The sequence below is a fragment of the Hyaena hyaena genome, unplaced genomic scaffold (assembly GCF_003009895.1).
Source record: "Hyaena hyaena isolate Hyena2069 unplaced genomic scaffold, ASM300989v1 scaffold_1102, whole genome shotgun sequence".
Taxonomy (NCBI): Eukaryota; Metazoa; Chordata; class Mammalia; order Carnivora; family Hyaenidae; genus Hyaena; species Hyaena hyaena.
Genome location: NW_024081732.1, coordinates 375316 through 400541, shown reverse-complemented (window position 1 = coordinate 400541; position 25226 = coordinate 375316). Strand labels below are relative to the sequence as shown.

General features: G+C 38.5%; 1 long non-coding RNA gene across 1 annotated transcript in view; it reads right to left on the bottom strand.

The window, feature by feature from the left end:
* Positions 1–1974: 1974 nt before the first annotated feature.
* The window catches only part of LOC120224063, an 85737-nt gene continuing 62485 nt past the window's right edge, over positions 1975–25226 (bottom strand). Inside the window, exon 4 of the long non-coding RNA XR_005526457.1 lies at positions 1975–2551. This is a non-coding gene — a long non-coding RNA (uncharacterized LOC120224063). The remainder of the gene's footprint in view (positions 2552–25226) is intronic.

Sequence of the window (25226 nt, the reverse complement as noted above, 5' to 3'; positions counted from 1 at the left end):
TAAAACCCCAGTCTATGAAAAAACATCAGGGGCGCATCTAGGTGGCTCAGTCAGTTAAACATCCAACTTCAGCTCAACTCATGATCTCACAGTTCATGGGTTTGAGCCTCATGTCAAGCTCTCTGCTATCAGCACAGAGCCCATATCAGATCCTCTATCCCCCTCTCTCTCTGCCCCTTCTCTGCTCACACTCGCTCTTCCCTCTCTTTCTCCCTCTCTCTCTCAAAAAAAAATAGTAACAATAAGCATTCAGGAAAAAAAGTCAGAAAAATCCCAATTGAAGGGCAATCTACAAAAGACCCAACCATACTCTTCAAGACTATCAAGGTCAAAAAAACAAGGTAAGTCTGAGAAACTGCCACAGCCAAGAGAGAGAACCTAAGTATACATGACAACTAAATGTAATGTGTATCCTCCATGGAATCCTGTAACAAAAAAAATACTTTAGGAAGGAATTAGTACATTTTACCTATTTTGGATTATGGAATTCATGTGCACAGAATTGTCTGTAGGTTGTCTTTAGTGTCCTTTTAATATCTGTGGGATCTGTAGTGATACCCACTTACTTTATTCCTGAAATTGGTAATTTGTGTCTTTTCTATATTTTTGTTTGGTCAGTCTTACTAACAATACCTGTGTACTTTTGACACTTTTGAGATTTCCTACAATAAACATTTCAGTAAACATTTGTCATTTTATAATTAGAAAATATACCACTTTAAATTTGCTTGTTTCTTCATTTAAATTGTGGATAATAATGCTTACAACATAGGGGCAATATGTGGGTTAAAAGTGGTAATGCATATAAAAGTTCTGTACAATTCATATACAGATGTTAACTATTATGATTATAAGTAAAGGAAGAGAGTTGTATAACTAAATTAGAAGAATATTGCTATCCAACTTAGGAACAGATGTCAATATTATATTATGCTTTTATGGGTTCAAGAGAAGGACCTACATTTTAAAACATGGTTTCCTACAATATTTAAAATAAGTTTGCTAACAATTAGAGGTGTGACATTTACTGACTTAAAATTTTTAATCATTTTTTAAAATGACTAATCACAACTAAAAATTCAAAATCTTTATAAGCAAGTATAAAAGAACAGCAGAAGATAGACAATTATCTCATTAGTTCTGAAATATCCAATGTATTTCTCTGAAGACCAGTCACCTAAACTAAATCTTACCATACAGTTGGATGATTCATATTATTTAGGTACCCAGGTAGATTACCTGTGAGCTTAGAGCACGCTGGCATACTGGTCCTATGTTTCAGATTAAAAAATAAAATTGAAAAAACTAGTATAAACCTGCCCTGAAAAAATGAGTTCAAATAATATAATACTTTTAAACCTCACCTTTTATATTAGCATATAAGAGACAAGTAGGAGGATAAGGAGAAGGAATTATATTTTCTTTTAAAGCACTTAAGGCGGGATGGTACAAATACTCTATCCCACCAAAAAAAAAAAAAAAAAAAAAAGGACTTGCTAAATTCCCTCCATCTGAAGCCCAGAAACACTCTATCTGGCATTTGGAAGATGCTACTCTATGAAGAAGTGATCTCCTAAATACTGAGCTCTCAGAGCCCCATGAATTGACAGGTAGGATTGAGGAGAGAGAAATAGCAAGATAAGAAGGATTCCAATTGTAGGAGAAAAAAGAGAATTAGACGAAGCCAACACATTCAGCTATGATTTATGCAATACCCAAGTACTAATTCAAGCCAACAGCATACTTCCAGGCTATATGCAACTACCAAATTACCATAAATTAAGCTCAGGCAAAAATAAGGCCATAAAATGGACATTTTACAGTGGCTATTGACTATGATGTTCAGTTTGCATTAAATCTTCTGAAATATTGTTACTTTGTCAACTGAATTAGTAATTGGTGTCTTCTTGGGAGGGAAATATATAATACTTCAAAATCCATATATATTACTCACCACAATTAAAGTCACTCGCTGTAAGGAGCTGCTATCTATATGCATCAGACTAATTATTTTGTGCTTTTTTACTAAGATAATGGGACACTGCTGCCAGTGGGCAAATCCTGATCATACATTATACCACACTTCCTAGCAATTTTTGATGAAAACTACAGGTGGAGACAGATTATAATGGGAACACCTAATTGAAATTCATCTCCATTTTGCTTCAGATGGAAGACATGCTGCTTGAGCCCTGAAACATATTCAATTTCATTCAAATTGGATGCAGATTTTTCCGGCAAAACTAAATTTAAAAAACATATATTTTAAATGGTTCTGGAAGAGAGAGAGAAGTGCCACAAACGTTGACCACTTGGGTTTCTTAAGCTACAGCTTTCCAAGGTAGGAATAGAAAACTAAACTTCTAATAAAGGCTATTATCTTTGTGATACCATATTGCACTGGCAGTTAGTAACTCTGAGGCTTCACAAAGACTATAAAGGAAACTGTCCAGTTCTTTAATAAATCCTCTAACACTTCACAGTCAGGTCTCTTCATTCATGTGCAGATCCCACCGTCTCCTTCTTCCATGTCCACCTTCGGCACCAGCTCCTAGGACAGAAGATGGAGACTTTCCAATGAGATATTAAGTAGGAAGCCATTTCCTTCCTGGGCCAAAAAAAGTTTTAAACACAAACACACTCATACACACACATGCACAAGCACATGCACATTCTTCCACACACTCACATACATGCATACATATATGAACACACACATTCATACATAACATATATGTATGTGTGTATTTGCACACACATGTGAACTCATGTCTGTGTGTGTATGATACACATATTCCCCTCCTTCACAATAAACCAAAATACCCTTCATTGGCAATAAGGCTAATAAAAATGCTTAGCAAAGTATCAGTTTAGTATTCAATACAATATTATTTAAAATGAAATTTTTCCGAGTTATTTTTGCTAAACGCTAGATAATATACTTCTTCAGAATAATTGATTTACTCCTAAATCCACCCATTTATCTAACCAATATTCAATGAACACAACTATGTGCCATGTACTAAAATAGGTGCCAGAGATAGAGCAGGGACCTCAAAGGTCTCAGCCTTTAAGAAGACTTAATTCTAATGGGTGATGAGCATTGAGGAGGGCACTTGTTGGGATAAGCACTGGGTGTTGTATGTAAATAGTAAGCCATGAGAATCTACCCCAAAAATCAAGAGCACACTTTACACACTGTATATTAGCCAATTTGACAATAAATTATATATTTTAAAAAAAGAAGCTTTAATTCTGTGCAGAAGAAATAAACAGGTAAATATGTCAGATGGTGATATGTAATATGGGGAAAAAGAACACAATGCAACGAAAGGAGAGTGATGGTGGCTGCTATACACACAGTGTTCAGGGAAGGCTTCTCTTAGAGGGTCATATTTTAAGGGACCTGAATCCAATGAGAGAGTACACCAGGCCAAAAAAAAAAAAAAAAAAAAAACGACAACTGGAGGAAGAGGATTCTATGCAGAAGGAATGACCTATACAAAGGCTGGGAAGCGGGAGCATGCTGTAGGTAGATACAATGAGAGAAGAGAGCAAAAGGAGATGAGGTCAGAGAGAGAGCTAAGATAGGGTTCCACCTTAGAAGCTATGGTAATGACTTTGGCTTTTCTCTGAGTGAGATGGTGCCACTGGAGGGCTATAAATAGAGGAGCTACACGATCTGATCTTTAACAGGGCTTTCTCTGCTTGCTCTATAGAAAAAAACAGATGGAAGGGCACAGGGAGAGACCCAGACATTGCATTTAAGAGGTCACTACACTAATCAAGGGGAAAGATGTTGGTGACTTGAACTAACACCCTGCATTGCACGTGGTAAGAGGTGACCAGATTCTGGATATATTTTGAAAGTAGAGACTTCTGGAGTTGTTGATAGATTTATATAGATATGTGGAAAAAAAGGCGGGAGGGGAGGGAGGGCTCAAAGATTACTCCAAAGCTTTCTGCCTGACCAACTGGAAGAACTAAACGGCATATCAAGTGCCTAGGACACGTTACATACGAAAAGATGCTGGCAATCAGTATATGTATTATTCCCTTGGTGTGGACCAGGCCTGTCCTCTTTACCAGACACAGGGGACCTAATGAATAGCTGTAATGGAAGACTTTGTCTTTGAGCTGTTAGTTTCTTCATAAAGGGAGACACTAAATGTCAAAAACTTCCTCACTGGGGGGAAGGAAGCTGGAGTCTTGAAACAGAAGCTATAGACAAATCTCCAGGGATTCCATGGACAGTTTCTAAAAGTTTCTTTTACTGTTATATTCAGGTGTGCTCAAATCTTCATAGGCAACATACTATAATCAAAATTAATCCAATCCTTCTGATGTGGAGTTGAAATTACAAATAAACATTAGTGTAAGCTTCAAATACAGTGAAATAAATTTCTGACATAAAACAAAAAAAAGTAAAAAGTTAATACAACTGAATTAATCTTTTATAATTAATCTTTTATAATCTTGGTATAATCTTGGAAGTATACCAAAGTGGTTTCCTTAAGGAGACATATTCAGTATGAAGATCATATTGGTTACAAATATAAACAGCTACCTATAGTGTATAAGTAAATTCACATAATACAGAATAATAGAGCCATAATAACTTAATAAGAGAGATTAGAGCATTCTAAAAATATATTGGTCAATGTAAAGTTCTCAACCAGGTAGACAACTTCCAAAACATTCTCCAAAATGTATGATCTTCCAAAATATTCTCCTTGCAGCCCTTTCCAGAGAAAGAATATGAACTGGCTAAACCACGGGCAGCGCACAGGAAGATAATTCTAAAGATGTTAGCCCTGTTCCTTAAGGGTTTGCAATCTCTATGATGAAATTATTGAGGAGGTTATTTTACACTCCCTCCCCCAAAAAAGGCATGTCTGTAAAACAAAACATATCTGCATATTGACACAAATATATAAATAGAAAATATTATCTATACTAACATGTGCTAGATATTCTTTACCTGCTCCTCCAGTTCCACTCTCCAGAATTCTCCACCTTCTTTGGTGTCTCAAAAGTCTGATTTTTATAGACTGCATCACCTGGACTCCCTGGCCCTTTGGATTTGGCCAATGAAAATTTCCAGAAAGAGATCAAAGAGCAAAAGGAGAGAGAAGTTTTCCTCCCTGCTAGATGATGGAGTGACAATAGCTGTCCATGGTTCCTGTCCAGGGGTCTTCTCTTACACCTACAAGTCCCACCAAATTCTGATAACTCCTTCCTCCCCTTGCACCTACTTCCTACTACTGCTAGGATAGCTCACCATCCCTTAACATTTTCCCCTAAACTTGCCCATGCATTTGTAAATAAGCAGCTATTAAAGTATCTTTAATCACCTCTTCGAGTTTTCCATTTCCTGCTACCCAACTGATAGAATGATCTCCAAACTTCATTCATAATCATTTGTAGAGTTTTTAGAAACACAGATTCCCAGAACCTACCTAAGACCTAATGAATCAGAATCTTTATGTTTGGAGCTAAAGAACAAATAGCTTCAATAAACAACATAGGTGATTCCGCCGCAGCCAACCTGACAACTATCCCCAGACCAGCATTTGGGAACCACCCACCCTCTCTGAAGACCTTCCCTTGCCAAACTGTGGCATCTGAAAACAAACGTGGTGCTTCCAGAATCCCACATCATTCACACACACTTCCCTCTGACAGCAGACCAACCAGGACACAGAAAAAGTGGGTTCTTTATGAGGACATCGAAAGCCAAGGAAAACAAGTGTAGGGTCTGACAAGATAGGAGATACTCCTGAGCACATGAAGTAAATGCTCAACTACTCCCTTCATATTTTATCAGATTCTCAATTGAAAATCACTTTTCAACCATTTTACAGGAAATGAAATGCATTTACATCTCCATCTGGTGCCAAAATTAACAAAGTGGAAAATGCCGACTAGTTTGGGCCTGCCCAGCTTTAGTTTAGAATGGGCACTGGAGCACCCAGTGCCCTTCAGCCTTGAAGAAGTGAGGCCTGTTTATTCCTAAACACCATGAACCTCTGGTAGGACCAGGAGATAAACAGAATCAAGAGCCCAACCTGCTCCAGTCTCACGAGATTTACTCTCCATTCTGAAGCCAAAGGCATCAGGAGATGGGCTAAGCTGACCATCTGTTCTTCTCTCTGATAATATGTAATTAGGTAATTTATTTATTCAGTACTTGAACCCCGTCCTCTCACCTCCCATTAGTCAGGGATGATTATGCCAGACCCAGCTGTAGGTAACATATTGCACACTCAGACAAGCTCTGTGCTACAAAGCACTCTGCTAGCCTCCTGGCTATCGCCACCTCTCAGACCTGACCACAGGAGTGGCTGCATGAAGCTTGCTGCTCTGCTGGCTTTGCTTTCTTCCCCAACGCGTAGGCGCCACTTTCCTGCTGTGCATTAAACCATTTACTGTGCATATTTAATTCATTTGTTCAAAGATGAATTTACCCACATCCTCTGATCACTTCCACCAAGCCAGCTAGGCATCACCAATGGATTTCTCCCATCTGGTAAATTTTATCTAAAATATAAACAAACACAAATGTACACAGAGCCTGACATACAACTATAGAGTGCTGGGATTGATTCCATAGGCCTCCAGCAAAATGTACAGCTGAAACTATGATTACATACAGCATATGTAATGTTTTGCATATTATCTGTGATGCTTTGCATAGTACATCTGTTTTGGTAGCTGACCAACAAATATTTCCCTTTTGCTGATAGTGCCTTTTTAACATTTTATGGGAGACCATCACTCCTTACTTAATGTCCCTGGAGTTTCATTGAGACTGACTCAATTCAAGATTGGCCCAGCCCAATGAATGCAAATTCTACAAATTGGTTTTTTTTTTTTAATGAAGCTTTTCAACTGATGTCTAAGAAGATAGCAAGGTCGTTTGGGTCATTGGTGATCATCTTGTCATCTTAGCATTATCTTGCTAAAGAAATTCAATTTAAAGATAAAAAAGAGAACTAAGAGATAGAGAGACCAACTCCTGAGCAACCAAGTCACCATGTGAGTACCTGGATCCAGCTGAAGCTATATGTATTCCAGGATTACTCTGGTATATAAACCGAAGCCCAATATGGCCAATGATATTAGTTCCCTAACACTGATATTACTCAAGGGAACACTGGAGGTAACTTGCCCAGAATGTAGTAGAGAGTGTTCTTAGAGAAAAGAAGATAGTCTGTTGTCCACAGAGATTGCTATGGTAAGCTGAATAATAGACTCCCAAAAATATTCATGTCCTAATCTCTGGAATCTGTGAATATTGCCTTATATGGCAAAAAAAGAACTTCGCAGATATTATTAAGTTAAGGATCTTGAAACAGTGAGATTGTCCTGGATTATCCAGGTGGGTCCTAAATACAATCACAAGTATCCTTCCAAGAGGGAGACAAAGGAGATTTGACTACATACAGAAGAGAAGGCACTGTGACTGTGGAAACAGAGAAAAAGCATGATGCAGCCACAAGCCAGCGAAGGCTGGCAGCCACCAAAAGCTGGAAGAGGCAAGGAAATGATTCTCTCCTAGCACCTCCAAAGAGAATACAGCTCTGAACATAGCTTGATTTTGCCCCACTAAAACTGATGTCAGATTTCTGGCCTCCAGAAGTATGAGATAATAAATTTATACTGTTTTGGGGCGCCTGGGTGGCTTAGTCGGTTAAGCATCCGACTTTCGCTTAGGTCATGATCTCGCGGTTCGTGGGTTCTAGCCCCGCGTCGGGCTCTGTGCTGACTGCCAGCTCAGAGCCTGGAGCCTATTTCAGAGTCTGTGTCTCCCTCTCTCTCTGACCCTCCCCTGCTCACGCTGTCTCTCTCTCTCCTAGAAAAAAAATAAATAAAATAAAATAAAATAAAATAAAATAAATTTATACTGTTTTCAACTACCAAGGGTTTGTGGTAATTTGTAACAGCAGCCATACAAAACATAAGGCAGTCCCAACTCCAGTGTTCTATAATTTCTTTTTATTTTAGATACTCTTTTATATCATTGACAGATGATAATGATATTGGTAAACATTTCTTCAGGGCTTAATCTGTGTCATGCACCATCACAACAACTTTACATGTATTACCCCATTTAAATTTCTCAGTGACCTTATGATCTAGTTACCATTACGAAGGCATGTTGCAGATAGGTAAAGAGAAACTTGTGGAGGTTAAATAACTTGCCATGGCCAACAAAGCTAATAAATTGTAAAGCCAGGATTTGAATTCAACAAGTAATTTGATCTCAGAGTCTGAGATCTTAACCATTATAGACAAGATAATGCCCACTTTGTTTGATGTCTCCCACTGGTGAGGAAAGGAGAAACCCATCACCCATCTGGAAGGTGGGCTATCTTTTCTTATGCAAATCCTTCAATTCAGCAAGAGGTTTTCCTCATATCAAGCCCAAATTTATCTCCTTATAAACGGGAACCCTCTGGCGTTGTTGGTGGGAATGCAACCTGGTGCAGCCTCTCTGGAAAACAGTGTGGAGGTACCTCAAAAAATTAAAAACAGAACTACCCTATGACCCAGCAATAGCACTGCTAGGAATTTACCTAAGGGATACAGGAGTGCTGATGCGTAGAGGCACATGTACCCCAACATTTATAGCAGCACTTTCAACAATAACCAAATTATGGAAAGAGCCTAAATGTCCATCAACCGATGAATGGATAAAGAAGATGTGGTTTGTAAATACAATGGAATACTACTTGGCAATGAGAAAGAATGAAATCATGTCATTTGCAACAATGTGGATGGAACTGGAAGATATTGTGCTACGTGGAATAAGTCAGTCAGAAAATGACAGATATCATATGTTTTCACTCATATGTGTAATTTGAGAAACTTAACAGAGGATATGGGGGAAGGGGAGGGGAAAGAAATAGTTACAGAGAGGGAGGGAAGCAAACCATAAGAGACTCTTAAATATAGAGAACAAACTAAAGGTTAATGGTGGTGGGGAGAAGGGAAAATGGTTGATGGGCACTGAGAAGGGCACTTGATGGAATGAGCACTGGATGTTGCATGCAAGCGGTGAACCATGGAAATCTATCCCCAAAACTAAGACCTTACTGTACCCACTGTATGTTAGCCAATTCAACAAAAAATTATATTTTAAAAATTTATCTCCTTCTATAACTTCTGCCTATCATACAGCCCTCTTAAAGGTACAAAGAATAAATCTAATTGGTGTTCCACCACACAACTCATCACACCCCCTCAAGTTTTCCCTTCTCTAAGCTAAATCTCCCTGTGTTTTAAACTGGTCTTCAAATGACATAGTGTTCCAATGTTTCACTATGCTAATTGTCCCTGTCACGACATACCACAAATCTATTAATCTTCTGTAAAGTGCAGTATCCAGAACACAATGTCATGTTCTAGTTAGGTCTTGCCAGCACAGAATATAAAGAACTCTTACCTCTACCATTCTGGTCACAAATTCCATTAGGCTATTTTAAAAATATAGTCCTTAACGTGCAAGGGCACTCAATATTGCTATTCATCACAGAAATACAAATCAAAAACATAATGAAATATTGCCTCACACCTGTTAAAATGGCTATCCACAAAGCAAGACAGAACAAGTGTTGGTAAGGTTGTGGGGAAAAAAGGAGACTTCTAAACTCTGTTGGTGGAATTGTAAATTGGTGTAGCCACTGTAGAAAACAGTATGAAGACTCCTCAAACAAATTTGAAAATGTAGCTACCACATGATCCAGCAATGTCGTTTCTGAGTATTTACCTAAAAGAATTGAAGAGATATCTGCCCTTCCATGTTCAATGTAGCATTATTCACAATAGGCAAGATATGGAAACAACCTAAGTGTCTATCAATGGATGAAAGGATAAAGAAAATGTGGTTTATATGCTATGGAGTTTTACTCATCATGCCTTTTGCAACACAGATAGACTTTATTATACTAAGTATAATAAACCACACAGAAAAAAAGGTAAATGTTATATACTACTTATACGTGAAATCTGAAAAAGGCAAACTGAGAGAAACAGAAACTACAATGATGGTTACCAGAGGCTAGGTGGTAGGGACAATAGGGAGATATTGGTCAAAGAGAATAAACCTCCAGTTACCAGATGAATAGTTCTGGGGATCTGATGTCCACCATGGTGATTATAGTTAATAATGCTGTATTATATACTCACAAGTTGCCAAGGGAATAGATCTTAAATGTTCTCACTGCAAAAAGACATGATGATTATGTGATATAACGGGTGTGTTAGCCAACACTATAGCGGTTGGTGATCATTTTGTCATTTATAAATGTACTAAGTCAACATGTTATGTACCTTAAATTTACACAATGTTACTTACCAATTATATCTCAATAAAGCTGGGGAAAATACATCCTATGACTTAGCAGCCATATAAGGGACACATACTTGCAATCTCAGGATAACAGTCAGAGGGTATACATGAAGGAATTCCACAAGAAAAGTTAATTTTAGGACTTCAGACAATGATATCAGATCAGATAAAATTAAACCTTCTGCTATAAAACATACAGATATTCTGGTTAAAATAATCACAAGTATCCTTTTAAATACATGTCTGAACTCAAATAAAAGTATGGGAAATACCCAGGAGTCAAAAATGAAGAGGAAACTCAGTGAGATAGTATCATGTTGTCCTGTTTTGGTGATTGGGGAAGGGACTGGTCTGGTCTCAGCCTATGGGCTCTGATTTTAAGAGCTGCACACAGAGTACATAAGACCTGGAACCTATGAGAAGCAAAAAGCTGGAAAGGAGACCCTTGTCCTTAATCCAGGAACTTCGGAGGACTGGATTTTGGGTGAAATGGTGTTCTCATTGGCACAGAAAGGTAACAAGGCGGCTGGTACAATTCTACATTTCAGGCATGCAAAGGGGGGAAACCTCTCCTAAAAATTTTTAACCAGAAGCCCATCTTCCCATGAGTTTGGGTTTTATTTTACACTCTCCTTGCAGAGTTCTGTATTCCTAAGACATGACATTAACATAGAAAAACATCCTGGAGCACCCAGCAGGAGAAAATGAGAAACTTATCTAGATGAAGAAAAACACAGCCTAAATCACACAGAAATCCCATAGATAAAGCTCCCACTGAGGATGCAAATGCAAAACAAAATTATAGAGCCAAAGAGGAAAAATCTAGTATTCATGTTAAATCAGCAGATAAACAGGACTAGGCTTCCAAGAACTTCAGATAACAGATATTTTTTTTCAAAAAAATATGCTTAAAATGATTAAAAGGGCAGTGTATTGAAAGCATAAGTCTAGTTCTGGGTTTTCCCAAAGCCCTATTAAAATGATAGTAAACCTTTTTTCTCTGTAAGGCATAAATTCATAAATGCAAAAAGAAAAAAAAGAGAACAAAAACAGAAAAAAAAAACATTTGGAGGATAAAAAGCTAATCGACTAGTGATAATAGACTAGCAGACAAGAAAAAGCTAGCAATAGAAAGTAACAATAAGAAAAGGAAAACCAAGAAAAACCCAATTTACTTCACAGATGACACCCACACAGTCAATAAGGCCCACCCAATGATCAGAACGTTCATAGCCCAACTGGCACAAATAAACAGATAACCTAAGGATGAGCTATCTAAGAAATAGGATGTAGAAGTTAGACTAGACCTGAATTCCAACCCTGCAATTCTGTACTATGTAACTTTAGACAAGTTATTTGCCTTCTTTAGAGCTCACCTTCCTCATGTGTAAAATTGAGGAATTGATAATACTCACCTATAATATTTAAGGTAAGAATGAAATAAGTTAACATGTATTGAGTAAGTTAATATGAATAATGCACTAGAAGAGTGATGACCACATAATAGATACTCAATAAATGTCTGCTACTAACAGTCAATAAATGTTGCTATTGTTGTCTAAAGAGAGTTCTAACATAGAAGACAAAATGAAGAAGCTAAAGCAAATTGGAAGAAATAGACATAATGTAGGGGGAAAAATTTTTAACTTATAATAATATCCTCAGAAAGATAAAATGTCCTGGCCATTGTTTATAAGAAACAAGAACAGACATTCATTTAAAAATAATAATAATAGAGGATAAATATAGCCAAAGGAAAGAATGGAAAATAGACTTCAAGGAATCTCTGAAAGCACTTCTGTAAGAGTGGGAAAAGGATGTCTGAAAATTTACTCACCCATAAACGGAATGGAACACTAGCAAAAACTGTCAAACTTATTCTGGACTCTGGAAATTAACCAATGATATAAAGCAATTCAAGGATTCTTTATTCAAGGAAATATCTGGGTCTCAATAAGGACAATGAGGTTTGTGATATTCTAACTTAGCCTATTCCCATCACCCTCTACCTAACTCTGCAATAGCTTTGGAAACGAGTCTAACAAATGCGGTAGTGGTGGAAATCAGCAGCCTTAGGGAGTTCAAATGCTATACTCAGAAACCTAACTAACACTAAGCAAAACAGCAATGGAGGAACAAAGAAACAAAAAGACAAAAGACATACAGATATAAATAGCAAACTTGCACACATAAAATTACCTTAGCAGTGATTGCATTAAATGTAAATGGAGTAAACACTCCACTCAAAAGTCAGAGATAGATCAAGAGATACTGGAAATATAATTTAGAGCCAAAGAGACAAATAGATGGAAAGTAAAAGGACAGTTAAAAATATACAATGCAGGGGCGCCTGGGTGGCTTAGTCGGTTGAGCGTCTGACTTTCGCTTGGGTCATGATCTCGCAGTTCGTGGGTTTGAGCCCCGCGTCGGGCTCTGTGCTGACTGCCAGCTCAGAGCCTGGAGCCTGTTTCAGTCTGTGACTCCCTCTCTCTCTGACCCTCCCCTGCTCACGCTGTCTCTCTCTCTCTCTCCTAGAAATAAATAAAAATATTAAAAATATATATATATATACAATGCAGAGAGTCACCAAAATAAGTTACAGTGATCAGAAGGAGTTAAGATGACAGAAGAGTAGGAAGACTCAAAGCTTCTCTTATCCCTCAGAATATCCCAAAACACTCCCTCAAATATCCTTATAACAGCTAGATAGTGATCATTGTAAACACCCAAGAAAGCAATTGGAGGTCGGAGAGAACAAAAATTCCAAGTCTACAAGTAGAAAAGTGACTTCCTCTGGGAAGGTAGGAGGTGCAGAGTGCTGACTCGGGAGAGATATAGCTGTGGGTAAGGCAGGGAGGAGACAGCCTGCTCATGGAGGCTACTGTAAAGTATTATAAGCATCAGGGCACAAAATCTGAACTTCTAGAAGTCCTCTACCATGGGGGACATGCCTTCCTTAAAAGTGGCAAAGCAGGCATAATCCCAGGAGTGACAGCATGGTCTGAGCACTCCTGTGTCACATGAAGTACAGGTGGTGACAACATGCTGCACTTTTCTCAAGCATAGCAGCAGAGATTCGGGTGGAGGGCAGCAAGCTGGATGCTGGCTTTCTGCTCTATTTTGCCATAAACTCTGAAACACTGAATGGTCATGCGACTGCTTTCCTCACAAGAGCCAGCAAATGACAAAAGCAGAGCAAGACCCTCCCCCAGAGCAACAGTGCAGGTATGCAGTATGGAGGTTTCTCAAAAAACTAAAAATATAAGCACCCCACTATCCAGCAGCTACATCACTAAGTATTTACCCAAAGGATACAAAAATACAGATCTGAAAGGGAACATGGACACTGATGTTACAGCAGCATTATCAACAATAGCCAAACTATGGAGAGAGCCCAAATGTCCATTGACTGATGAATGAATAAAGATGTAGCATGCATATATATATATGCATTACACACACACACACACACACACACACACACACACACACAATGGGATATTACTCAGCATCAAAAAGAATGAAATCTTGCCATTTGCAATGATACTGATGGAATTAGAGTGTATTATGCTAAGTGAAGTCAGAGAAAGACAAATACCATATGATTTCACTCATATATGGAATTTAGAAAACAAAAAAGATGAACATATGAGAAAGGGGGAAAGAGGAAAGAGAGAAACAAACCATAAGACATTCTTAACAATAGAGAACAAACTAAGGGTTAATGGAGGGAGGAAGGTGGGAGATGGGCTAGATGGGTGATGGGTATTAAGGAAGGCACTTGTGATGAGCACTGGGTGTTGTACAGAAGTGATGAATCACTGAATTCTGCTCCTGAAACCAATATTGCACTGTATGTTAACTAACTGAAATTTAAATAAAAATTTAAATTAAAAAAATTACAGTGATACTCATATCAGGCAAAATAAACCTTAAGACAATATTGTTACTAAAGACAAAGCCATTTTATAATGATAAAAAGTCAATCTATCAAGAAGACATGATTATAGATATACTCAACTAATAAAACCCCAAATAAATGTAGTCAAAACTGATATAATTAAAGTAAGAAATACACAATTCAACAAAAATAGTTGAAACACAATTCAAAACCCCACCTTCAGTAATGGATATAATAACTAGACAAAATATCAACAAGGAACCAGAAGAAATGAACAACACAATAAACTAGCTAGACGACGCCAAGATCTATAGAACTTTCCACCCAACAAGAGAAAAATATAATTATTTAAGGGCACATGGAACATTCCCCAGTATATACCATATGCTAGGCCATAAAACAGGTTTCAGAACATGTATAAGGATTTATATCATACAAAATGTGTTCTCCAGTCACAGTGAAATGAAATTAGAAATCAATAACAGAAGGGCTTTAGAGAAATTGACAAATATGTGGAAATCACACAATAGAGTCCTCAATGACCAATGGGTCAAAAGAAATCACAACAAAAATTAGAAAAATACATTAAAATGAATGAAAACAAAACACAACATACCAAAATTTATGGGAGGTAGCTGAAGTATTTCAAGAAATAAAATTTATAACTGAAAAACCGATATTAAAGGAAAAGAAAGACCTTAAGTCAGCAACCTAACTTTCCACTTTAAGAAACTAGGGGGGAAAAAAGCAAACTAAACCCAAAGAAAGCATACAAGGAGACAAGGGAGAGAAGAGAAAATCAGAAGAGAAAGATGCAGAAACTGAAAATAAGGAAATAGGGAAGAAAAGATAATAACTGGGGCACCTGGGTGGCTTAGTCGGTTAAGCGTCCGACTTTCGCTTGGGTCATGATCTTGCGGTTCGTGGGTTCGAGCCCCACCTCGGGCTCTGTGCTGACTGCCAGCTCAGAGCCTGGAGCCTGTTTCAGTCTGTGACTCCCTCTCTCTCTGACCCTCCCCTGCTCACTCTGTCTCTCTCTCTCTCTCCTAGAAATAAACACACACAAAAAAAAAAAAAGAAAGAAAAGATAATAACTGTAGAGGTATAGACGTGGAGGTCCAACATCATTAAATGAATTAGAAAATAAAGGAAGTGGAGAAAAATGAACCATCCAAACAAGAACTATTATTATTATTCAAGAAAGTTCCCATAATTGAAAGATATAAGCTTCCAAATTTAAAAAGACATATTAAGTTACCAGAAAAATAAATAAAAATAAATGAACATTAAAACACATCAATGTGAAATTTCAGAATATTAGGAAAAATACATCATCGCATACTTCTTGGCTTGATTGTGAATAGTGCTTATAAAGCCATAATAATACAGACATCGCATATAAAAATACCAATCTAACCAATTTCAACTAAATTTGTTGGAAAAACTGGGGATATGAGAAGGTTTTGTTTTGTGGCAGGGATCAAGCATGAAACAGAGCTAAATCTTCTTTGAGCTTTCTCATTTGAAACTGATAGATAACACTTAAAATTTAAAAATCAGGAAATAGCAATAAAAGCATGTTATTTAGAGGTATGATGTTTAATTCCAAAATAAGTTAAAATAATTAAAGTGGTTTCTCTGGATGAGCAAAACAAGGAGAGCAGAAGAGAGGGAAGTAGGACTAAAGTAAAAGAACACAGCATCCCTTTAAAAGAGCAGGAAAATTTGAGGGGCGCCTGGGTGGCTCAGTCATTAAGTGTCCAGCTTCAGCTCAGGCCATGATCTCACCGTTCGTGAGTTTGAGCCCTGCTTTGGGCTCTGTGCTGACAGTGCAAAGCCTGAATCCCACTTGGAGTTCTGTGTCTCCCTTTCTCTCTCTGCCCTCACCCCCATCATGCTCTGTCTCTCTCTCTCTCTCTCTATCTGTCTCTGTCTCTCTTTCTCTCTCTCTCTCTCAAAAACAAATAAACATTTTTTTAATTTTAATTAAAAAATACAGAGCAGCAAAACATGAAAAATACAGGGACAAGAAATATCCTTGCAGTAGGAAAGACATGTTAACAATGAAAAGTGAGGCATGATCATTGAAGAACATATAGAGACATTTGAGCCTTCACAGCATCCTACGGGACATTCTATTTTCTACATAGAAATCATAAAGGCTCATCAAATCTCTCTCTCCAAAGGAGTGCCCAATGGGGACATTTAAAGTCAAACATTGACAGTGAGGGGACTTCACCTCCCTACAGCATGTCCTGAAAGAGCTCCTAGGAATAAAAATTGTTAAAGCATAAAACTTCAATTAAACTCTGTGCAGATAGATGCAAACTGTAAGAGATGTAACAGAAAGATAGAATTTTCTGTGATTACCCTATCAACACTTATGTCAAAAGAGAGACTCGAACACTCTGGGCCAGTGACAAAGACAACACAGGCCGGTAACCTGGATCAGGAAAACAAAAGATAGAAAAGTTCAAGAGAAAGAACAAGAGATCACTCTAGCTGCTTCTACCAAAGGGATTCATCTACATACTCATAATGGGCAACTAGTAATTAACACCAAAGCTACATATGGTTACATATGCATGTCATTTGTAATTTCTTGTGGGAGAGTGAATATATTTACATAAAATACTTAGAAAATCGTGTAGAGTGCAGTATGCAGCATCAGTTCACAGCTCAATAAATGCTTTTACTATTTTCATGAAGTTCTAGAGTAGAACTTCCTATCAACTGGGCTAAGTAAAATAGTAACCATCTTTATTCACTATCTGGGCTCCACACTAAGTACCACTTAACAAGTATTACCAACAAAAGAGTAAACTTTTAATGACAGCTCTCTAAATTTTTCTTGACAGGAAATTCTTTACATCATTTAGGATCACAATACATATTCGGGGAAAAGGAATTGCAACCCTTAAAAACTTTTTAAGGGGCACCTGGGTGGCCCAATCAGTTAAGCATCTGACTTCAGCTCAAGTCATGACCTCATGGTTCAGAAGTTCAAGCCCACCTCGGGCTCTGTGCTGACAACTCAGAGTCTGGAGCCGCTTCAGATTCTATGTCACCCTCTCTCTCTGCCCCTCCCCTACTCATGCTCTATCTCTCTCTCTACCTCTTTCTCTCCCTCTTTCAAAAATAAATAAACATTAAAAATTTTTTACAAAACTACTCTTTACTACAACAGTTAGACACTTTCCTTTTGTGGCCTAAGTCTGACCCACAGACCTATATTAACTTTTACAAGTATTACTACTAAATTAGGTGCCAAAATATAAAACTTGGAAGATTTTGCAAAATCCAGATTTATGGATTCATGTTTCTAAAAATGTTTAATAGTTGGCTAGAGCTATGTAGAGACTGCCCACTTCTTGACCCCAGCCCCTCCTCCAGACTAGCATCCTCCCTTGTCTACCTGGCCCCATGGGCATGTAAGATTGGAATCTTGGCTCTGATTGCTGGCATAGCCCATCCTAATGAAATCAGCTTTAGGCCAACAGACCTGGTTTAGAACCATGGGTCTAGCTGACTCCACTGATGGAAGGTAATTTACTTACTATTTTAAGCCTCAGTTTGTCCATTTTTAGAAGTGGGAATAATTTTGTCTTCCTCATAGAACGATTGTGAGAATTAACAGGAAAAGTACAAGTATTTCAAATGCTTGGCATATTTATTCAATAAGTGATATTTCTTTCCTTCTTCTAGTTGAACTTTTAACCAATTCAAACACGTTAAGCATCTTCAATCTTTTGGCACACTTCTGAGTGAACTTTACATGCAGGTAATTACACAAAGAGTGGTTGATTTAAAAAAAAAATGTACATAACCCTTGCCTTTAAGAAGCATGTAAGCTAGCAGAGAAGGTAAAACCTAAGGGCAAAACAAGGTAGAACCTGATACCACAACACACCTATTTAGAATGGTCAAATTCTGACAACACCAAATGCTGACAAGGATGTGAATTAATAGGAACTCTCATTTATTGCTGGTGTGAATGTAAAGTGTTATAGCCAGTTTTGAAGATACTTTGGTGCTTTTTTTTTTTTTTTTTACAAAACTAAACATGTTTTTACCACAAGGCCAGCAATCGCTCACCTTGGTATTTATCCAAAGGACTTGAAACTTATGTCCACACAAACACCTGAGCACGAAGTTTATAGAAGCTTTATTCGTAATTGCCAAAACTTGCAAGCAACCAAGATGTTCCTCAGTGGGTAAAAGGATGAAACGTATACTGAGACAAAGGAATATGATGCAGTGACAAAAAGAAATGAACTATCAAGCCATGAAAAAATATGGAGGAATTTTAAATGCATATTACTAAGTGAAAGAGGTCAATCTAAAAATGCTACATACGTTATGATTCTAATTATATGACATTCTGGAAAAAGCAATACTATAACACACAATAAAAAGTTCAGCAGTTGCTAGGTTTAAGGTGGACAGGGAGGGGTGAATAGGAAGAGAACAGGGTTTTAGGGCAGTGAAAATGCTCCGTATGATACTATAAGGAACATGTCTCTATACATTTGTCCAAACCTACAGAGTGATACATCAAGAGTGAACTACGGGCTTTGGGTGGCTGTGATCTGTCAACGTAGGTTCATCAATTAATGGCAAGGCTATGCAGGTTTGGGGGCAGAGGGTATATGGGAAAACTCTGTATCTTCCCCTCTGTTTTACATTGAACTTTAAGCTGCTCTAAAAAAGTCAACAACAACAAAAAAACATAATAAAGATGACAAGCAGGAGGGAAAATAAAAGGAGAGAACATGACGAATGCAGAAGTAAAAACAAAATGCAATAATTATACTGGAGTCACAGGTGATTAGGCAAGTGTTACTGTATTTTGTACAAATACTCGTGGTACTTTTCTATGTTTTGCCACCTTTCTCACTTCCATCTCTACCAGTACAGTGCAGGGGAGGGGGGGATAATCAAGGCTTCACTTAAAGAGCTGAAAAATCACCGGTCTTGACAGATTCACTTGCTATATACACAGCCATGTTCTCTACAAAGAGAAACAGGAGCTATTGCTGCTGTTTTAAGATAGGATGTCATACCTAGCTGTGGAATAACATTTAGAATACTCTACTTTAGATCTGAGTATACATGGGGGGAGGGAGAAGGAGGCCAATTTTTAAGAACAATCTTACTTGTCTGATGGGACTCACACTTCATCTCAAACACAAATGCGCTATTAAGTGAATCTAAAATAACTGATACAAATCTCTCCACTGAGCCAGTGGGAAATTCCAGCCTTTATAAGTTAGGAAGTGCTAAAACAGCAACCTTTTAGAAAAAGAGTATCTATCTTTTTGAGCTCTTTCTGGGGAATTGCATATAAAGCATTCTGAAAACAAAAATACTTCCCTATTTTTCCAGGATCTGTTTGCCAGCTTGATACGAGGCTGCCCAGGACAGATATTGTCATGGCTCAAAGTGTTTTCAGAATTATATTCACAGTTTAAATGTTTTCCAATATGGTGTTTGAACATCAAAACCAAAAACAGCCCTTGAGGAGATGGGGGGGGGGGGGGACGGGGAAACATTCCTTAATTCTTATTTCCTTTAAGGTGTCTAAAGGAATTTATTTTCTCTACCAACATTCCTATCATTTAATAATTTGATAGAACTTTCTGAAAGATGTCTTTGGGAGATTTACATTTAAGAGAACTAGGCACAACATTTTGACTGACTACACTGAGCCACAAAGTGACATATTCTGATTGATTTTATATTGAAAAGAAAAACCATATGCTAAATGTTTCTGTCCTCTTATGGATGGGAAGCGTAATTATTGGTCAGATCCCAGGAATTTCAGAAATGATTAAGCACCCAAACTTCATTTTCTAGTAAAATCTTTGAGTCATTCTTCTGATAATTAATTCAGCTTTGTAAAATGATAGTCCTGTGGCAGCTAACTTGGAATAAGAAGTCAATGACAAAATCTTAACTTACTTTATTGGGTTTATATTTTGGCACAATTTGTCAAAAGATACTTAGATTTTTTAAAAGCAAGGCTTAATTAATTCATAAGGAGCCCAAGAAAAGACTACTAAGAGGAATTAAGAATGTTTGGAGCATACCCCTAATATTCAGGGGCTGTTAAGGACTGAATGTTTGTGTCCTTCAAAATTCACATGTTGAAACCCAACCACAGTGTAACGATATGTGAAGATGAGAGGTAATTGGAGTTACATGAGGTATGCAGGTGGGGCCTTCGTGATAAGATTATAAGGGAGAAACACCAGAAAGCTAGGCTTCTCTCTCTGCCCCCACACTCTTACACAGAAGGCCATGTGAGGACACAGTGAGAAGGGAGTTATCCATGAGCCAGAAAGAGAGTCCTCACCAGAATCATACCCAACATGTTGGCACCCTGATCTCAGATTCTCACCCAGACTATGGTATTGTGTTATGGCTGACTGACTAATACAGAGTCTGTATCCCAGAACAAAGTATCATACTCTAACATCCTTTAGAGACATCTTCTGGGATCTGCCCGCCTGGCCCACATCTTTACTACTGACAAGTAACTCCTCCACCCACAGGGTATTGATGGCGACTCACTCTTCTGTCTACAACTGACTGGCTTATGGGTAGACACCTAGTGAACCATGCTACTCTGACCCATAGTGGAGCTTGAGGTAAAAGTAAAAATCAGTAAAAGTGATCCTGTCTATATTGATAATTTTGTATTTTGTTCATCATAGAGTCTTTTTGCATTAGTTTGTATTTTTTTAAACATTGCATTGAGGGGTGCCTGTGTGGCTCCAGTCAGTTAAGTGTCCAACTCTTGATTTTGGCTAAGGTCATGATCCCAGGGTGGTAAGATGGGGCCCCATGTCAGGCTCCTCACTGAGCATGGAGCTTGCTTAGGATTCTCTCCCCCCGCCCCGTCCCGCTCTCTTCTCTCATGTGCTCTTTCTCTAAAAATTAAAAAAATAAACATTACATTGAAATATTATTTATCTGTATTATTGATATTTTTAGGCATCACCTTAAATTTTGTACCTGAGGCCTTATTGCCTCATCTTAGTCTCATCTCTGCCAATAAAGCTAGGTGTCCCCTAAATTTGGGAAATGATCTAAGAAAGACTGGTCAAGGAATCTAAAATGGCACCTCAACACTACAGTTGGCCTGCAGGCCATGGCTATGTTTAGTTTTGCCAATAATATTGTTTAATTTGGATGCTTTTAAGCAAGAATGCATTCTGCGTATTGCCCCTGCTCCATCACTCACTATTAACCGAAATGTGGCCCGGCCTCTGAAGGTCTTTGGGCCTGACTCTGACCTAGTGAGTGGGATTGAGAATGTGCAGTCTGGGACCTTGTGATGCCACCATATTCTGCACGAGTGGAAAGATGCAGAAAAAGTCCAGTGGCATAAAGAAAAACGAAACAAGAGCAAAAGAGAGACCTCTAAGAGAGATTGAAGGGTAAGGTTGACTGTGCTGACTTTGAATGCTCTGTCCCTGTCACCCACAAGCATCTCTAATTCTACCTCTAGTCTGAACCAAACACCCAGGTCCCTTCTCAGTAACCACTTCTCCCCCCTTCCTTCCTGGGCTCCTGATACATGGAAACTAACAATTCTTAACCAAGTCTACTAATGAGGAGAAATCATTGTCCTTTCTCACCTACTATTTACTGTGAAATGAGTAAATAAGCAATTCACCACTTAAATGCTTACCCGCACAGAGTCCCCAACCTGTAAAAACGCAGCCATTTGAAAGGAGGAATGATCTTCCATACTATACTCTTTGTTGGGCAGTTCATAACACTGTTGCACAGCGAATATAGTTAACACTGAAAAACTGGCAAGCGCAGAAAAGCTGGATGAAGACAGCCTCCAGGAGCTATAAAGAATGCTGCCCAGGCTCATGCTGTGAATTACTGTTGTTATAATTATTCAGAATCAATTTTAATCAGGAAACAACACACTCATTTAAATAAAATGAAAATAAAAGCACCAGGAAGAAAACCAAAGTTTGATTCCAAGGAAAGCTGAAGACTTCAGCCTCTGCAAAGAAAATCTCATTCTGCCAAAATTTAGTACATTTTACATTTAATTTTGCTCTGATTTATGACTGAATCTCCTGGGTACCAATGGTATATAAAAAACCATTAACTCCGTGGCAGCAATTGTTAGTTTTTATAATAAAAAATGCATACTGCTTATACCTTTATTGCTTAGGAAATTAGGGAACAGAGCTTCCAATACCTTGTGTGTGGAATACTGTAGCAAACCACTTAACTTGCAATAATAGAGTATTGACTGGGTACAGTGATCTGTGAGATACAGCCACAGTCAGATTAAGCTACCATCACACTGTGCTCGATAGAGCTTCTCCGATAATACATTTATTCCACCTTAGCCAAAGAATTCCCAACAAATTAGCTTTGAAAAAGGCTAAGAGCCTCTTCCTGTAAACTACTTATCATTTTCTCTCTCTCACTTTGTTTTCAAATACGTAATTAAAAGACTTATTTTCTCCTAACTACCTACAAAATCTTTCCGACTTTGTAATACTGAGCCCTCAACTTAAACAATATGTGAATTAGAAGAATGTCTTTCTAAGGCTAATTTCATGTTTGTCAAAGAAAATCACCATATAAAAAGCATGGGTTATCACTCGCAGGTCTTGAAGTATAACAGAATAAGTTTAAGAGCCTTAAAATGCCTTTCATGTGAACGGACACAAGCCCAGTGGTATCAAAACAGTTAAGTGCACATGCTCCTTCTAAATACAGGCTGTGATTGGTACACCTCTCCCTCTTCTTCACTGTCTCTTTCCCCCTCTCCCCCTCTTTCCCTCTCCTTTCTTCTTTCTCCTTCTCACACACACACTCACACAGTCACTCACTCACAGACAGACTTTTCATTACTCCCTAGTTAATCGGCTCAAGCAATCTAGCATATTATACAGTGACAGGATACGGTAAGATATCTTCTGGTCCCTGTCACTACTCCTTAATGGACACTGGAACAGTTAATCTGAAGCCTTTCCTTTGCATCCTAAGCATTCATGCTGGATGAGTTTAAGTAACAATAGAAGAGGTATCTCCCCTTAAAAAACGTATCCAAGTTACAGGTCACAGGAGGAAAAGCCTCAGTGGGTATGACTTAGAAAACAAAAAACTGGCGTGTCCCCAAAACACTCCTCTTGCTTTTCATAATTGGCTTTATTCCTTTGACTTCAGGCATCATCTACCTCCAAAACTCAAAAAAACTTGACTTTGGATGGAATATATTATTTAAAGAGGATTCTTCATGAGTCTCTTACCTTCCTGCAAATTTTCAGAGCAGAGGCACTGACAGTTTTTTTCCCTAGACTATCTTGTCAAGGATGTTTGAATAGCAAATAGCCTTGGAAGATATAGTCAGTTTTCCTCTGGGACTGAGGACAGATTTGTTTCCTAACCACTTTAAGAAAGATAGGGGTGCCTGGGTGGTTTAGTCGGTTAAGCATCCGACTTTCGCTTGGGTCATGATCTCACGGTTCGTGGGTTCGAGCCCTGCATCAGACTCTGTGCTGACTGCCAGCTCAGAGCCTGGAGCCTGTTTCAGAGTCTGTGACTCCCTCTCTCTCTGACCCTTCCCTGCTCANTGCCAGCTCAGAGCCTGGAGCCTGTTTCAGAGTCTGTGACTCCCTCTCTCTCTGACCCTTCCCTGCTCACGCTGTCTCTCTCTCTCTCTCTCTCCTAGAAATAAATGAAATATTAAAAAAAAAAAAAAAAAGATAACATCTCCCTCCAAGGCAAAGGTTGGTCAGGTTTGCCAATAGCCCTTTTTTAAAAAATTGGGGTTTCCTAAGCATGGCATCCCTCAACAGTGACATAACCCCAATGCATGCATAACATTCCCCTAGGGCCTCCTCTGCATCATCCTATGAAACATGGGGTCTCAGGAACCAATGAGATCATGGAGCTATGCCTGCTCAGCTATAAATAATAAAGTCTTTTGTCTCCACCCAGGAGTCTCCTATCTTCAGCCAATGTCTATGAAACTGTCATGGGCTGACTTGTTAGTTTGCAAGTAGGGTAAAATTTCAGACCGTTGCAGTTCTGGACACTCACCAGACTTTGTGAATTAACATGTAACTTGAGTATGACCAACTGTTCCCTCACAAGAATAACAAATTGCTTGACTCCTGAATTTCAGTTGTTCTCAAGGGTGCTTAAAATATTCCCCAGTCATGGGGCACCTGGGTAGCTCAGTGGGTTAACCATCCGACTTTTGGTTCAGGTCATGATCTCACGGTTTGTGAGTTCAAGCTCTGTGCTGACAGCTCAGAGCCTGGATTCTGCCTCAGATTCTGTGTTTCCCTTTCTCTCTCTGTCCCTCCCCCTTTCTCCCCCCCCCCTTAAAAATAAACGTTTTAAAACATTTCAAAAATATATTCCCCAGTCTCTGCCACTGCCAATGGAATGCCTCACATGTACCCATGAACCAACATGTCAACTGTAGCCCTTACACAAAATTGTCATGTTCTCTCTCTCTCTGACAACTGCCTCCATAGGTGTTCTGGGCTTGCCTTCAGCAACTGCTTTCCACACCCATCCCTATGAGTGGCAGTATCCATGCAGGAGCACAGTGTTCAGAGAATTCTCCAAGATGTCAATTCCAAAGGTGCCAAAACAGTGCTTAGAGACTTCCCTCTCTTCTATTCTGTGCCATACTCTGACATGTAGGCCTGAAATACCACTGCTTGAGCACATAATCCCTGAAGCCTCTCATAAGGGGGCGGAAAATGAGCACCTGAGTGGCTCAGTCAGTTAAGAGTCCAAGTCTTGATTTCGGCTCAGGTCATGATATAATAATTCATGAATCTGAACCCCACGTTGGGCTCTACATTGACAACACAGAGCCTGCTGGGGATTCTCTCTCTTTCCCTTTCTCTCTTCCCCTTCCATGCTCGTGATCTCTCTTTCAAAATAAATAAGCAAATACTTAAAAAATTATAG